At 37.3% G+C, this 11,552-nt stretch overlaps 1 long non-coding RNA gene across 1 annotated transcript; it reads left to right on the top strand.

Moving 5' to 3' along the window:
- The first annotated feature begins 1,029 nt into the window (after positions 1-1,029).
- LOC306660703 lies at positions 1,030-10,616 on the top strand. Its single transcript, XR_013763720.1, has 3 exons — positions 1,030-1,068; positions 2,837-2,956; positions 9,280-10,616. It is a non-coding gene; the product is annotated as an uncharacterized lncRNA (long non-coding RNA).
- Positions 10,617-11,552: the final 936 nt, after the last annotated feature.

Below are 11,552 nucleotides of genomic sequence, written 5' to 3' on the forward strand. Positions count from 1 at the left end.
ATGAGAGAGAAAAATGTTCATAGAATTTATAAGCCTGATGCATATATGCCTAAGATATTTGTACTATGTTTCTAAAAGGAAGCACAAGTATGTAAAAGCAATTAATATGAATGGGCTAAAATTGTTGCCAAAACAAACTCAACATTGTTTCAGAAGACAATTTAGCTGCCTATCTGTTATGATATTGCTTTTAAACATACAAAAGTCATAGTAAGGTTTAATATAAAGGGATGGAAAATATATCAGGAAAGTGTAATAAAAAATACAGCAGGCCTCTGCTGCTGATATAGCCCATCTCATAGAGCGCTTGCTTTACAGGTGGAAAGACCGGGGTTCAAATCCCCATAGCATCAGAGTGGAAAAAAAACCCAGCAGGATGGCAAGATTATCACACAAGGTAAAACTAACAACCAAAGGATCTAAATGGGATAAGATGATATTAAAAATAATAAAAGGTACAATCAGACAAAATCTATACAGTTATCACTTAGTACCCATGGGGTATTGGTTGCAGAACCCCTGTGAATATAAAGATCTGTGTGACATAATATTTGCATAAACCTATACCCATCTTTCTGTATACTTTGTCATCTCTTGATTACTCATAATACCTGATATATTGTAAATTCTATATAGTTATATTGTGTTGTTTTTATTTGTATTATTTGGTATCGTTGCATTGTTACTTTAAAAATAATTTGATCCTTAGTTGAATCTGTAGATGCAGAAACCACAGATACAGAGGGTTGACTATAGTAGGCATAAAACTTCATGCACTGACAAATGTAGAAAAAGTATGACAATATAACTGTTACAAAGCTTATAAGAACTTGGGCTAGAGACGTGGCTCAGCAGCAGAGTGCTTGCCTAGCATGCAGGAGGCTTTGGGTTCTATCCCCAGAAGCTTACACTGCAAAAAAAGAAAGTTTATGATAATGTTGCTCTTTTAGTATTAAAGAGATTGATTTAAACATACAAAGTCATAGTAAGGTTTAATATAAAGGGATGGAAAATGTATCAGGAAAGTATAATAAAAAATACAGCAGGATGGCAAGATTATCACACAAAGTAAAACTAACAACCAAAAGATTTAAATGGGATAAGATGATATTAAAAATAATAAAAGGTATAAGTTATTATTACTGAGTAATTTAAAAATAAAATGACTATGATGTTTTTAATATTAAAGTATTCATATGTTGACTATTTTATATAACATGTAACAATATATTTGAACAAATATTTTCAAGTATATATTAAACATATAAATATGCAAACTTAATTATAGATTTAAAAAATTGTTTTTTTTTTTTTTTTTTTTTTTTGGTACTGGGGATTGAAACTGGGGTGCTTAACCACTGAGCAACATCGCCAGCCCTTCTTTTATATTTTATTTATTTATTTTATTTAGGCCTTGCTAAGTTGCTGAGGCTGGCTTCAAACTTACAATCCTGCCTCATCTTCCAAGCTGCTGGATTACAGGCATGTGCCACAGCACCTGGCCAAAATTGTATTCTTTACACAGTTTCTTCAAATCCCCAATGATTGGTTGTAAAAGCTGACTATGTACCAAATAATAAAGAAAATATCAATAAAATGCAAAAAGCAGTACTTACTGGATAGTTTTTTGATTGTAATGTAGTATAGTATAAATTAACTATTAGGAGAAGATCAAAATGGTCCAACTTCTTAAAGGTTACAATATAACTATTTTTTTTGGTCCAGTCTCTTGAATAAATATAAAACCAAAGCTAAAATTTAGACTACTTAGGGAGAATAAAAAGGAAGTAGCATACAACAGAATGTGTAGGATACAGCCAAACCCTATTCTGAGAAAATTTGTATCCTTACATTATTTTGTGATCAAACAAGAAAGATAGAAAATTAAAAAAAAATTAAGCCAAATAATGAAAGACCAAAGTATAGTTGGAAAAAGAAATTAATGAATAATTAGAAAATGAAAAAAAATTTTTGATAAGGTCTTATAGCAGATTTTAGAAATAACAAAAGAGGGACAAAGATACCTGACCAAGAAAACTCTTCTGAATATTAGGAGTGAGAAAAGGAACTATGACCACAGATATTAGCTTAATTTCATGGGAGAGTGATACTTATGCCAAATTGATGGCGAAGTAGATAAAATGAATTATTTTAAGGAAAATGTCAAATATCAAAATTGCCCTGTTAATATAAAAACTTAGATATGCCAGCAATCATTGGGGTTGACAATTTTGCTAACAATTTACTTTCAGATGGTATTATTGGAAAACACTCTTGAACCCTATAAATCTGGTAATTGCTGTGTTGTTAAGCTATATCAGAATATAAGATAAGGCCTAGGGATATAGTTCAGTTGGTAGAGTGTTTGCCTCGCAAGCACAAGGCCCTGGGTTCAATCCCCAGTACCACAAAAAAAAAAAAAAAGATAAGCATTTCTCAATTAAATGCTTTAAGTTATCATATCCAGATTATAAACCTAATGAAAATGGTGAAAAATGCAAACCCATATATATTATAAATATTGAAATAAAGGTCCTAAATAAAATGTTAGCAATTTGAACAAGCAGTTAACTAAAAGAATAAAGTGCTAATAACAAGCAACTTTTAGCAAATTAAGAACAGTTCAGATTAAGAAATTTATGATTTATATCATGTTCATAGATGCTTGTGCAGGTAGTCTCTAAGATGGTCCCCAGTGATTTCTGACTCCTGTATCAATAGCCTTGTATAGTCCTCTGGTCTTGATTTGTTTCTAGCCCAAAGAACTCAGCAATATTGCAGGGATACCATTTTCATGATTAAATCATGAATGGACCTGACTTCTATCATAGAGCAGATTGTCTCCCTTGCTGACTTTGATGAAGTAATCTGCCATGTTGGGGAGGTCCACATAGCAAAGAGCTGAGGTCTTCAGTCCAGCAGCCCAAAAGGAACTGAGTCCTTCCAACAACCATGAGTAAGTTTAAAAAAAATTTTTTTAATTTGTTCTTATTAGTTATACATGAAAATAGAATTCATTTATGCATTTTGATAACTCATACATAAATGGAGTATAATTTCTCATTCTTCTGATTGTACATGTTGTAGGTTCACATCGGTCATGCAATCATATATGTACATGAGGTAATAATGTCTGGTTCACTCTACTGTCCTACCCCCATACCCCTTCCCCTCCCTTCACTGCCCTCTACCTAATCTAAAGTAACTCTATTCTTCTCTAGTGCCCTGCCCCCTACATTTTCCAGGACAGCTGTGTCTCTCTAAAGGTTTGCCATTATCCACCTTCATCTAAGTGAGTTTATTTCCAGGATAAAAAATGAGCAAGTCACCTGATTCTGTACATCTATGCCACATTCTCCAATTACTCTGGCCAATTAACCTGGTGTTTTGATCTCCATCTGTCTGATTCTTGTGTTCAGAATTGGTTTTAAACTCCAGGTGGGCAACAGACAGACTATTATTCATTGGTTGCCTAAACACCCAACTAATACTAATAAAAAAATTGTGGTATTCTATGAATCAAAGGAATCTTCCTTAATATGGCAAAGAGTGTCTAGAAGAAGCAAATAGCAACCATGATATTCACTGGCGAATTATTAAAGTAATTTATATGAAAGACAGGAACCAAGGGCTGGGAAGATAGCTCAGTCATTAGAGTGCTTGCCTTGCAAGCACGAGGCCCTGGGTTCGGTTCCCAGCACCGCAAAAAAAAAAAAAAAAAAAGAAAAAAGAAAAAAAAAAAGACAGGAACCAAGCAAACTTAATGCAATGAATTAATGGAGAAAACAGAATCAGATCTATGTAGGTTGAAGAAAGAAAGATATAAACATGATTTTTTTTTCAAACTGCATATTATTATATGGGAAAATCCAAGAAAATCACCTGAAAAATATTAAAACCAATAAGGGTGGTTAGTAAAGTGCAGAGAAAAATATGCATACAAAATCCAGTTGCTTTTCTTCATACGGCAATTATTTGCTTAAAAATGTAATGGAAAAAAAAAAAAAAGGATCCATTTATAATAGTAACAAAGCTACAAAATGCCCAGAGTGAATTTAAAAAGAAATGTGAAAATCTTTTGAAGAACTCTATAAAGTTTCTCTGAAGGAAATAAAAAGAGGAAAGACCTGAATATCTGGAGACACAACTAGCAGAGGTCAGTGGTTAGGTTGCTCTGGTAGACCACACTTAATGCATTTCTCATGAATTAAATGTAAATGCAATAATAATACTATAAGGTTTTTAGGAAATGATCAGAAAATATCATGAACACCGTATCAAACACCCATATTAACAAGTTTCTGAATATTCATTACTATTCAACAATTTTCATAGTTTGGGGATTTAGACAGGTCTTGTGTCACCTGGCTGCTGGACAATGTTTTCCATTCCTAATGATCCTTCCTCAACACTAAATGGCAGAACAGACTCATCATGGCTGAGTAGTGGTATGCAGCAAAAATCAACTCCTTTGTGTATTTTCTTATGCTGGAGAACGACTGTGTAGAACTACCTGTGCAGCAAAAAGAGGGTCAACAAGGTTCAGCAAGCAGTATTTTCACCCAAAAGCTCGGTGGTTCCCTCATGGAGTCAGGGAAGCAGATGAAGCATCGGTCCTTTGAGCCACATCACCTCTGGCCCAGTGACAGCTTTGAAAGACACTCAGCTGCTCTACAGAGCCTGTGCTGGTTACCATGGAGACTCCGGAAAGATGCTAATAACATATTTTTCCTCAGTTAGTGGGTCTTTGAGCTTCATTACCAAAAATCTCTATTTACTGAATTAATGTTTTGATGAGGAACATTCTGTTCACATCAGAGGTGAAGGTGTGGACGCCAAAACTTCAAGCAAGTGAGGACTGTGAAGTGTGAAGATTCTGTAGAAACTAAACATAGTACCTCAGGAGTTCCAAACATACCTTCCCAGTCAACCTGAACTCTTCTCTTTCTCACTTCCCAGTGCGATCTATTAGTACATCCTGTAGACTCTACCTCCAGAACTGTTCAGAGCCCCACTGCCCCTCCGCTCCTTAGTCTTGAGCCACGTCACCATTATTTCTTAATTATTTCTTGCCAAGATGGTTGTGGTTGTCTCCAATTGTTCTCCCCACTTCTACCATCACCCCTTTATTTTCAAACGAAAGTCATATCATGATGCTCCTTTGCTTTAACTTCTTCAATGTTTCATCTTTTTGCTCCGAATAAAAGCTAACATCCACAGAATGCAGATTGATCATATATCTTTCAAACGTGAAGGGTTTGGGGAATGAAAAGGGGTATTATAAAAATTTTCCTTGAACAACAGTCAAAGGACTATGCCAGGCAAATGAGACGTGTGCTCATCCTATAAGTCCTCACATGATCTGTCCACTCCCTGTACCTGTCAAACCTCGTCCTCCCTCTCTATCACTCTCACTCTCTCTGTTCCACCCAATAGACTTCCTGCTGTTCTTTCAACATGTTAAGCCTGCTCCAATCTCAGGACTTTGGCACTTGCTTTTCCCCCTAATCAGAATGGCTTTTCCCACACTGGGGGTGCTTCATATTCTCCTTTTTTCTGGCCTCTGCTCGAGGCTCCCCCTATTTATTAGTGAGGTCTTCCCAGACTATCCCAGATATTCAGCAACCTTGTTTCCACCCCAACCCCTGTTCTTCTTACCCCCTCACACTTAGAATGTTTCTCCTGCTTTCTTCACCACCATCTTTCATACCTTGTACTGAGAGCAGAGACTTGGTTTGGTTCATGATTGTATCTCCAGCCTCCAGAACAGTACCTACCATGTAGAAAGCACTAAATGGAATGCATGTTGAAGGAATGCATGGATGGTTAGGATGAGGAGACATGGAAATCATGGTAATGTCTGTGAAATGCTATGAAATATTTATGTTTAACTCTATCATGTGAAATAGGGATCATTTATCAGCTGAAAGTGCAGCCATATTATTTTCATTATGCAAAGTCTTAAACATCTATTCACAAGCAACATCATCAACAAAGCAAACCCAGCAAACTATTAAACTAAGAATAATGGATTGTTTCTGTTTTAAATGTTCATCTTTCTTTGCACCTTGTTCATTTATTTTGTCCTTATTTTACTGAGGCAAGAACTAGAGATTTTAGAAAAGAAATGTTGGAGAAAAGGAAATAATTTTGAGCATATTTTTTCTCCACTAGCCTGATTATTTCTGTAGGGAGAAAGTTATTTCTCGGTTTTAGTTACAGAACACCCTAGCATGTTCTGCTGATTTGGAGTTTAAGAACTGTTGTAATAAATCACAACCCATGGAACAAAAAGGGCCATTAGAGATCTTTTCCTACATTATGCAGAGAAGGACTTTGGGATCTAGGGAGGTTGTGACTTGCCTGAGAAGGCTGGCCTCCAGGAGCAGTGCACCAATCATCTCTTTCATAGCAATACCTGAGCATGTCTATATCTCACACCCTTGCCAACAATGAGACTTGTATAAAATATTAGTCAATTTAATAAGGGAAACTTGGCATCTCCTTTCTTAGAATTGAGCTATAAATTATAGTTATGAGTTTGATTTTTCACTTCAATATATTAGCTAACTAAGGAGAGTGAATATTTTGTTCTGTTCATATGTACTATTTGGGCTTTTTCTGTGCCTTTCTATTCTTTTTTTGGGCCCATTTAGCTCTTATGCTAGTGTTTCTTATTCTGGAACTATTAGATCTCTTCCTAACTAACTATATAAGAGTTCTTATTATGCTGTAGATGATCATCTCCCTTGTACTTTGGTTTCTGATTTGTTTTTGATGCTTAGAAAGTCAGCATGTAACCTCCTTTATAATTATTTGCCTTTGATTTCATATTTATAAAGCTTTCCATATCTCTGTGTGTTGGGGCAGGGTGGTCATTTGTGTGGTTGTGTATGTATATGTATCTTTGTTCATCTCGTCGTCAGTAGTTGAGGGTAAAGGTCATGTGGGTAACAGTTTACTGTACATACAGCACCTGGTATTGCTCAGAGTGTAAATCATGCTGGCTTTCTTCATGTGGTCAGACTGGTTGAAATGAATGAGGTGCCTTCCAGTAGATCAGTAAGGGTATTAATCAGCTTTTGTTGCTGTAACCAAAATGCCCAATGAGAACAACTTAGAGGAGGAAAATTTTTTTTGTCTCATGGTTTCAGAGGTTTAGTCCATAGTGGACTGACTTCATTGCTCTGGGCCCAGGATGAGGCCAAACATCATGGCAGAAGGGCATGAAGGAAGCTGCTCTGTTTATGGCAACCAGCAAGCAGGGTTTGGGGGAAGGGGCCTCAGGGAAGATGAATCCTTTCTGTGACTCATCTCCTCCAGGCACACCCACCTGCCTATGGTTACTTCCAAGTTAGTCCGTTCAAACTAGGATGGACTGATTAGGTTACTTTATCTCTGAATATTCCTGCATTATCAGTAGCTTTGTGGGGACACCTCATATGCAAACCTAATAGTAAGCATCCTGCTGTGGCAGTCCTAGTCCATTGTGCCAGAAAATACCAGAAACAAGAAAGATGGGATTCACTCTTAGGTACTTTCTTACTTTTCCTTTAATTTTAAATTTCCATCATCTCATTGCAAATTACTGTCCTTTCTAAACTTCCATTGCTGAATAAGCTTTTAAGAATTGGGATAGATTTATTTTGAGAAAAGGCAGCTAGAAACTAAGTTTCCCAAAAGCAGGGCTGAATTTTATTTATTTTTGAATTATTAAAACCTAGAATATGATATGTGGGCTCGACACTGTTGTATAAGCAACCATTTCAAACTTGAAGCAAATAAATAATTTCTTTGAGAGTACTGAGAAGTGTACACATAACTCCTTGTGTATACTTGACCCAGTTTTAATCAAAGCCGAGAGCTTTACGTCAGACACAAACAAGAGTAGAAAATAAGTAGTACGATTAGCTACAGAGGAAATTTTGGGAATTTCTTTCCTAAAATGAATTGCAGGAAATGGCTATTTGGAATGTTCTGCTTCCTTATGGGTCTTTAAGTAAGACATAGACCAACTTATCATGTAGGATTCTGTATTTATGATGTTATTGAATTTAGTGAGAAAAACTGAGAGAGGTGACAGGCCTTACAAGTGGTCATTTGGTTTCTGCAATACCTTTTCTGTCTGAACATGTGACCTCCATTCGTGGCCTTTACCATAGAGAGCAGAGATAGAAAGGCCTGTATGTATATCAAATCCATTTTTTGCTGGCCATCCTACCTCCTACTGTGCCTGATCTTATGACTTGCATTTTCACTGCTTTTGTTTTTCTCCGAATAATTCTATTTATGCTATCTTTAGAAGTGGGACTCTGCATAGCTTTCATTAGTTCTCAGGAGTCCTGACTCCACCATGGTTGATCATGGTCTCTCTTCCACACTAAGCTGTGTCCCACACCTGAAGCTATTTTCCCTAGGGGTCAGGTCCAGGTTGAGTGTGGCCCACACCAAACTGCTCCATGTAGCCAAGTATCGTGCTCAGATTCTGCTTGTCCTGCTCAGGGTAACTTTTGTGAATCTTTTGTGGAGGAGAGGAATAACATAATGAGACACAGTGTCACTGAGTGAGTAAACTTTTCTACTAGAACTTTGGGATAATTTGGGGATCATAGAAAACCATCACTTATTGGATGAAGGAGTAAAGACCTTTTTCCTCTTTCCCCTCCTCTGAAATCCAAACCAAACATAAAAAATGACATTAAAAACTCTGACTTCAATCAAAAACAAACAAAAAAAAAAAAGGAAGGAAAAGAAAATGGACACAATCTAACTTCTAGACCAAATTGACGTCATACGCTGCTAAAATCAGTAATACTTCTATTAATTAATGCTAAGATAGTTAATATTATAAAATAATATTATGAAATGATAATTTTTATGAGTAAAAAGACACATTTTAATTAAGCATGTGTCTTAATTCAGATAGCAAATAGCAGAATGGGAATTCAGACCAGACCAGCCATCAGGCTTGGTGACCTGAGCTCCCAGCCACACTGTGCCACTTCACTGATACATCTAAAGGGCTGAGGGTGTAACTCAGTGGTAGAGTGCAAGCATGGGGAAAGCCCCTGGGTTGAATCTGAAGCACCAAAAATAAATAAATAAATAAAACCAGTTGTCTAATTTCAGATTCTATTAGATCAACTGGTCCAAGGAGCTCTCATTGCATTAATTCCACCCAGCCTTTGCCCACAAGAAAGACTTTAAAAAAGTGTTTTTAAAATAGACTGGAATTATCCATCTCAGGCATGTTCAAACTTATCCTCTTATCAATTTCAGGTTCTCAAGAAGTTATTCTTCAGTTCGGTGAGCTGCCCAACCCACACAAGGAAGCTGTTTATCTCTACAAAAATGAGTAAGGCAACCAAGGAGTTTGAGGTGGAAATTCACTGAGGATAGAGGCCTTGTGTGTATATGTGCTTGGCACAGGTTATGTTTAAATGAGAGAAGTAATATCTCACACCAAGAGAGATTTCCCAAAAGCCACAAAGAAGAAATAGGCTTCCAGGGCAGCAGACAGGCATCTGGGACCATCGGGGCACTCAAGTTTGCTAGCTGTCTTCTGCTTTTGGAAATATTACCTTGGATGCCTAGTTAACTGGAGGAAACAACTACTACATTAACTTCTTTGTTCTGAGGGTTGAGGTGGGATGTGCTCCCTGGCTGAAGCCACATCACAGAGGAATGGTTGTTGGTGTTATGGTGGAGAAAGGAGGTTGGTGTGAACACCATTCTTGACTGCCATGTATCAACAAAGATTCATCCAGCATTGCTAATGCTCCTCTAATTAGAAACGAGCCCCAACAGGGCTGAGAAGTAGGGACTGGAAAGGCAAAAAATGGAATCTGTCTCACATTCACCCTGATGGGCTCAGTGACTGCCTAGATGGTTCACTTAGGAGGTAAAGGATCCAGGTCTATCTCAGTGGCCTTATATCCTGGAGGCTCTCAGAAGGTATTCTGGGTTGAACTGTATCCCTCTCCTCCACCCCAAATTCATCTTGAAGTTCTCATGCCTGTGAATGTGACTTTATATTCTAAATATGATTGTTGCAGATATCAATAATTAAGATGGAGTCATGCTGAACTAAAATGGGTCCCTAATTCAATATGACGAGTCTTGAGATAAAAAGGGGAAATTTGGACATTGCCCCACATAGAGGGAGAACATCATGTAAAGATGGGAATCATGATACCTCAAGAAACTACCAAAAGATGGGAGAAAGGTCTAGTAGAAGGCCTTCCCCTTGGACCTCTAACCTTCAGAACAATGAGACAATACAATTACGTTGCTTAAGTTACCTAGTTTTGTGGTACTTTGTTATGAAAGCCTTAGCAAAGTAATGCAAAAGATCTAGTACAGAGAATGAAGAACACTTGTTGAGATGAGAGTATAAAGAATTGTCTTGTTCCTTACTAACTGTGAGGTCTTGGTTAATGAACTTCACAATATGAGGTGGAAGAAGTGTCTCACTGTAGGGATCCAGATTGACATGACTACAGTCGCCTTGGTCATAACCATCATTTTACCCAGCAGGAATCCCCAGAGTTCATCCCAAAACCTATAGGATAAACAAAATTTGACACTTGGCTGAACATTTCTTGCTAACAGTGATACCTGGCCTATTTCTTGACTAATGCTAGGCATGTTGATAATTTGGGGGAAAACTCAGTGCAGTCACTGACTTGACATTGCTTTTGTCTAGCTTAGTATATAAACCTGTTATTCCTGCCTTGCGGGTTCAGAGATCCTCTCTCTTGCTGCTGCCCACTTGTCTTTCTCCATAAGTCCCTAATAAATCACATTCTATGGAATCCTGAATTTGTCCCCCTCTTTCTTCAGTCTCTAAACACCTTCTGCCTTTGGCAGTCAGTTATTATATACCAGGTTTTCCTGAAACACTCATTTATTTAATTTCTCTAATGTATTCTCAAATATATCCCCCATATCATGCAGTCAGAAGGAACTTTAATTTTAGGATGATTCTGCCTATGCTTCACATCTCAGGGGGTTGTAAATGGCCCTGGGCTCTTAAACCATCCAGTGCCTTTAGGGAAATACCTCTTGTTCTTTGAATACCTAGGGAATCAATCGAGCCTGCACCACGCCAGGCTCATCATCAAGATGACTGGAAGCCTGCTCCTATGATGTCTTGCCACCTTTGTGCTATAGTAAGTTTTAGCAGATTCTTGCAACTCTTGGGAACTCTCCCACCAGAAAAAAATAAAATAAAAGTATAGTTCTTTTTTCAAATTTGTTGAATAAATTTTATCTTCTTTGCTCTTATAGTTTTTTCCCCTTCTCTCTCCAAGGGATTTGCATCTTTTCTCACCCACTCTAGAGACATCTCAATTAGCTTAGACTTTTCAAATTTGAAACCACCACACTATGCTTTTACTTTGGCAACACAAACCCCTCTGAGGCAAGGTAATGCACCAGGGATAGCAAAACTCAGTGTGAATGGAACACAAATTAACCTCACTGGCAGATGTTTCCAATGATACATTCCGTCCTTCTCCGAGAGGACTAGACAGCCCCACCCATTGCTATAT

Source organism: Sciurus vulgaris, assembly GCF_902686455.1.
Source record: "Sciurus vulgaris genome assembly, chromosome: 5".
In the NCBI taxonomy this organism is placed as follows: domain Eukaryota; kingdom Metazoa; phylum Chordata; class Mammalia; order Rodentia; family Sciuridae; genus Sciurus; species Sciurus vulgaris.